At 46.6% G+C, this 6,000-nt stretch overlaps 1 protein-coding gene across 6 annotated transcripts in view; it reads right to left on the reverse strand.

Annotated features, from left to right (window-relative positions):
• DTNB (dystrobrevin beta) overlaps positions 1-1,925 on the reverse strand; it is a 356,870-nt gene extending 354,945 nt beyond the window's left edge. For 2 of the 6 annotated variants that reach the window (XM_043986585.1, XM_043986582.1), the window contains exon 1: positions 1,694-1,925. The gene's annotated coding sequence lies outside the window, so the exon portion shown is untranslated. The remainder of the gene's footprint in view (positions 1-1,693) is intronic. The other 4 variants (XM_043986583.1, XM_043986580.1, XM_043986584.1 and 1 more) reach the window with 2 other exon arrangements.
• Between the last annotated feature and the right edge of the window lie 4,075 nt (positions 1,926-6,000).

Here is a 6,000-nt window from a genome sequence, read left to right on the forward strand (position 1 = left end):
AAATTGAAAGGGCACAGGTATTTAAGTAAAAGTACCTATATCCTCCAACAACATGAAACTAGGCCAATACATGCTGGAAGTAAAGAATAGATCATTCTAAGAATCTAAAGAAACAAACTCCTTAGATAACAGCTTATAAATAATCATTTGAAAGTGTCGTGACACAGACGGAAAAACAGTGTGTCCCATAGTAGTAGCCACTGTTTTGAAATGTTCATGCTAAGGAGTTAGACCTATGCTGGCATGGTTTAGGGAATGACCACCTTAATCTGGAATGGTGATTCTGCTCTGCCTCAACAAATAAAGGGTAGCCAATTGTGCAACTAATGAAATCCTGACTCTTGTTTCTTACCAACCTTCTAATTATTGAATTTGAGGTCTTCCAAGATAGCCCAAAACCACATTCAGCTATTCATTTGAACCTTGTGCTTTCCTCCCACAAACAGGCCATATAAGCATCAAATTTCCAGATAAAGAAATAAAGGGGGGGGGGCAGCTAGGTGGCACAGTGGATAGAGCACTGGCCCTGGATTCAGGAGGACCTGAGTTCAAATCCAGCCTCAGACCCTTGACATTTACTAGCTGTGTGACCCTGGGCAAATCACTTAACCCCAATTGCCTCAGCAAAAAAAAAAAAAAAAAAAAAAAAAAAGGAAAAAAAAGAAATAAAGGAACAAAGGAGTTCCACAGGTTAAAACTAAATTATGAATTATAAAGCTCACTGCCACCTTATTGTTCATCTTTAAGTACGTCTCTTGTCTCCCCAAAGGAACTTTAAGAGGCCTTTACAATGCCTACCTAGCACAGTGTGCCTAACAAATATTTGTTAATGATCATGCCAAAGGGTCTGATTCCAAGGCCAGACCAAGGAACTTAACAATGAGGTATACACCTGATCTCAAACTCCACAGCTATTTTTCTTTGGGGGCTCAGAACTCTGGGTCACTTTAACTGCAAGTCTCTTGTTTTCTCTCAAGACTCGATGACCGATAATCACTTCTCTCTGCCAGGGCCTGCCTCCATCACCTGCCCTCTGCCAGGACCTGCCCTGTTCACCCCTTTAACACTCGCAGCAGATTGTGTTCTTTCGAAGCTGCTTCCTCCAGGTAACATTAACCCGGCTCATCACGGCTCCAGGACCGAATGCGCCACGGAGTCCCCGGCGCCGCCGTGTTCTCGAGTGGCAAAGAGCAGAAGCTAACCTGGCATGGAGCGGGCAAGAGAGAGAGAGTGTGGGAGAAGGGAGGGGACCCTCCCCTTTCCCGAGGCTGAGCATATAATGCAGTTTACCCTCGGATCGCTCTCCAACCCCCAGAGTCAGCTCTGGTCAGCGACTCGGCAGCTGTACCGGGCACCCGGGGTGCTGCCTTTCTGGCATGGCATGCCGCAATTTGCACCGTCCCGGTCCCGGCCCGGCGCGCTCTCCCGGGGCACGACCGGGCACCCCTCCCCCTCGGGCCCTGGTGCGGACCCGGGGTCCCCGACACTAACAGCAGCCCCTCTCCCGCGCGGCGCTGAGCCCGCCCGCTGGGGGCCGGTCCGGGCGGGCTCCGGGGTACGCTAGCTCCCCGACTGGAGCTCGCGCCCGCAGGCTGCCGGGCTGCCGGGCTGCCTTCCTTCGGGGAAACAGCCGGCTGCCCTCACCCCACTCTCTCGGCCTCCTCCTCCGCCGCCGCCCCCCAGTAGTACTCACTTCCCGAGGGGGGGGAGGTCTCCGGCGGCGGCGGCAGCAACGGGAACCTCCTCCTCCTCCTCCTCCTCTTCCTCCTCCTCCTCCTCCTCCTCTGTCCGCTGCCCGCGGCGGCAGCAGCAGCAGCGCCCGCTCAGGCCCCGGAGCCGCCCCCGCGCCTGAACGTGAGCAGCCGCCCGGCTCGCGCCGCTTTCCCTAGCCCCGAGCGCGCACCCGAGCGGGAGGAAAGGGGGAGGGGGGGAAGGGTGTTGGGGGGATGGAGGCGCGCAGCAGGGAGGGGGTGACGACGGCGCGCGCGGCTCACCGCCTCGCCCGCGCGAGAACAGGCACGGGGCGGGGGCGGGGCCTCGCGCGGGGAGCTTGACAACGGCTCGTTCGAGCCCTTCCCCCTTTAATTCCTGCGGAGCTCGGCCAGCTGCGCGACGTCCTGGGGGTTCGGGAGCGGGGGGGGGAGGCCTAAGAAGTTTCTCCTCGGGAGATTCTCCAAGCCCTTAGGACAAAGAATACCACCTGGAAGGGGGCATCCTTGGGGGTACCACCCCCCTGCTAGTGGGAGCCCGAGTGCCTACCCCAAAGGTGGGAAGGAGATTTCACCCCGTGAGGAGGCTTATTTCTACCTGTCCGCGTCGTGGGAGGAGGCAGCGAGCTCTGGTGAAGAGAACTGAAGATTTGCATTTACTGTGGCCTGGGCGGGTCACTTAACCGCTCTGACCCTCAGCTTCCTTCTCCTTGAAGTAGGACCAGTTAATTACCCACCTCACGGGTTGGTTGTGAGGAGCAAATAAGAGAATGTGTTTTGTGAAGCCAATGTGTCAGATAAAGGTCATTCCTGTTGAGAGGATGGCATATCCCTGTGCCTGAGGTCACTTTTATCTTCATATGGACTAGAAGATGTGACTGTTTCGGATAATTGAGGCTTAGTTCCTTTAAAACTAAGTGGTGGTTTAAAAATATGCATATTATTTATAATGCTATGTTATAATCATAAATATGAGACAATGTGGCCCAGCCTTCAAACCATGGAAGACCTGCATTCATGCTATATGACCCACGGCAAGTCACTTAATCTCAGTGTACTAGGCAACTCTCTTAAAAGAGATTATATGACGGCTAGGTGGCGCAGTGGATAAAGCACCGGCCCTGGATTCAGGAGTACCTGAGTTCAAATTTGGCCTCAGACACTTGACACTTACTAGCTGTGTGACCTTGGGCAAGTCACTTAGCCTCCGTTGCCCTGCAAAAAAACAAAAACCAAAAAGAGATTATAAATGGCAGAGAAGATATTCATCTGTTTTCTCACCCAGGGAGTTCCCTTATATCTTTGAAATCACAGTCCTCATCCCTATGTACTTTTATAGTCATGAAATTTACCTCACCTTTATGCTCCAGCTAGAGCATGCCCCCTTTAGACTATGCATAAAACTGAGCTGAACTCCCCTAACCACTTTTAGTGGGCTGCTTTTGCTCTGGGTTAGCACTGGAAAAATCTGGGTTCAGGGATCATGTAACAATACTTTGGTCCCCATGGTGGCAGCAGGGGGAGAGGTATACTTCAAAAGAGAATTGTCGGGCAGCTAGGTGGCGCAGTGGATAGAGCACCGGCCCTGGAGTCAGGAGTACCTGAGTTCAAATCCAGCCTCAGACACTTAACACTTACTAGCTGTGTGACCTTGGGCAAGTCACTTAACCCCAATTGCCTCACTAAAAAAAAAAAAAGAGAGAGAGAGAGAATTGGCCACTGAGCCAAAATCACCCACTTAGTAAACCTTAAAAGGAGTAACTGCCCTCTGGAGCACTACTATTCCAGTTTGCCCAAAATGGCATATTCTCTTAGGCCCTCTCTTCTCATAAGAGAAAGAGGGGTACATTCCTCCTCCCAACCTATCAAAGTCTCTTCTTGCATTGAAGCTAGAGCATGTGTTTTCCTAAGGGAGCCTGAGTGGAGGCTACCTGAGGTAGGTATCCTCTACATATTCGAGGTTTTTGATGTTTCTCTTAGTAACCTTAATTCTGGCTATTGATTCACCCAGCCTGGCATTTTGCATGATATATACTCTGCTTATAAGTTAAATAAGTTGACAATGTACAGCATTATTGTACTCTTTCCCAATCTTAAGGCAATCTTTTGTTCCATGTTTAGTTCGAACTGTTGTTTCTTGGCCCACATACAGGTTCTTTAGGAGACAAGTAAGATGATAGGTTACTCCTGTCTCTTTAAGGACTTACAACATTTTGTAGTGATCCACATATTCAAAGCCTTTAGTGTACTTAATGAAGCAGAAGTAAATGCTTTTCTGGAATTCCTTTGCTTTCTCCATAATCTAGCAAATGTTGGCAATTTGGTCTCCAGTTCTCCTGCTTCTTTGAAAACCAGCTTGCACTTCTGGTAATTCTCAGTTCACATATTGCTGAAGCCTATGCAGAGTCTTGGGTTTTGATTTTTTACCTCATTATTTGGGTGTGAATGGATGGGTTTATCTGGAACTTGTGGGAGTCACAGCCTCTCCTCTGACATCTTTAGCCTATGCAGTCTTAAGCATAACCTTGCTGGTGTGTGAAATGAGTGCAATTGTTTGGCAATTGGAAAATTCCTTGGCATTGCCCTTCTTTAGGATTGAGATATAAAATGATTTTTTCCAATCCAGTGGTCACTGTTGAGTTTTCCAAATTTGCTGGCATAGTGAATTTGACACATCTTTTAAGATTTTAAATAGCCCAGCTGGAACTCCTTTGCTTCCACTCACCTTATTGTTTGCAATGCTTCCTAAAGCCCACTTGACTACATTATCCAGGATGTATGGCTCTAGATCAGTAATCACATTATTGTGGTTATCAGTGATGGTAAAATCTTTTGTATAGAGATCTCCTGTATGTTCTTGCCATCTCTTTTTAAGATCTTCTACTTCTGTTAAGTCCCTACCATTTTTGTCCTTTATCATGCTCATTTTTGCCCTTCATATCTCTTAATTTTCTTCAAAAGATCTCATCTTTCCCATTCTATTGTTTTCTTCTTTTTTGCATTGCTCATTTAAGAAAAAAAAACACCTTTCTCTACTTCCTATTCTCTGGAATTCAGCATTCATTCAGTTAGGTACATCATTCCCCTTTTCCTTTACCTTTCACTTTCCTTCTTTCCTCAGCTATTTGTAAAGCCTCAGACAGCCATTTTGCTTTCTTGCTCTTCTTTTTCTTTGGAATTTTTTGTTGCTACTTCCTGTACAATATTGCATAATTCTGTCCATAGTTCTTCAGACACTCAATCTAACAGAACTAATCCCTTAAATCTATTCATCACCTCTACCTCATATTCTTAAGGGATATTATTTAGGTCATACCTATATGGTCTGATGGTTTTCTCTACTTTTTTCAATTTAAGTATGAATTTTGCAATAAGAAGCTCATGATCTGAGCCACAGCCAGTTCTAGGTCTTGTTTTCACTGACTGTATAGAGTTTCTCCAACTTTGGGTAAAAAGTATATAACCAGGGCAGCTAGATGGCGCAGTGGTTAAAGCGCTGGCCCTGGATTCAGGAGTACCTGAGTTCAAATCTGGCCTCAGACACTTGAAACTTACTAGCTGTGTGACCCTGGGCAAGTCACTTAACCCCCATTGTCCCTGCAAAAAAAAAAAACAAAACAAAATAAAAAGTATATAATCAAAACTGCTTTCTATATTGACCATCTGGTGATTTCCATGTGTAGAGTCACCTTTTGGGTTGCTGAAAAAGAGTGTTTGAGGGGCAGCTAGGTGACACAGTAGATAAAGTACTGGCCCTGGAGTCAGGATGACCTGAGTTCAAATCCTGCCTCAGACACTTAGCACTTACTAGCTGTGTGACCCTGGACAAGTCACTTAACCTTCATTGCCCCAACCCCCCCAAAAATAGATTATATATACATCCCAAAACTGCTTTTCTCACCCTTTTTATTGAGTTTGAGGACTTTTCCATTTCTTCTAATGGATTATTGCCCACAGTAGTATATATAATGATTATCTAAATTAAATTCTCCCTTTTTCATCCATTTAAGTTCAGACACTCAACATGTTGATGTTTAATCTTTCCATCTCCTGTTTGACTACACCCAGCTTATCTTGGTTTATAGATCATAGATCTTACATTCCAAGTTGCTATGCAATACTAATCTTTACAGTATCAAACTTAACTTTCGTCACCAGACACCTCCACAGCTGAGCTTCCTTTCAACTTTGGCCCAGCTGCTTCATTATTTCTGGAGCTACTTGTAGTTGTCCTCTTCTCTTCCCCAATATGTTCCAACATGTGTTGAACACCATCCAACCTGAAGGGTTC

Source organism: Dromiciops gliroides, chromosome 2 (genome assembly GCF_019393635.1).
Source record: "Dromiciops gliroides isolate mDroGli1 chromosome 2, mDroGli1.pri, whole genome shotgun sequence".
NCBI classification, from domain to species: domain Eukaryota; kingdom Metazoa; phylum Chordata; class Mammalia; order Microbiotheria; family Microbiotheriidae; genus Dromiciops; species Dromiciops gliroides.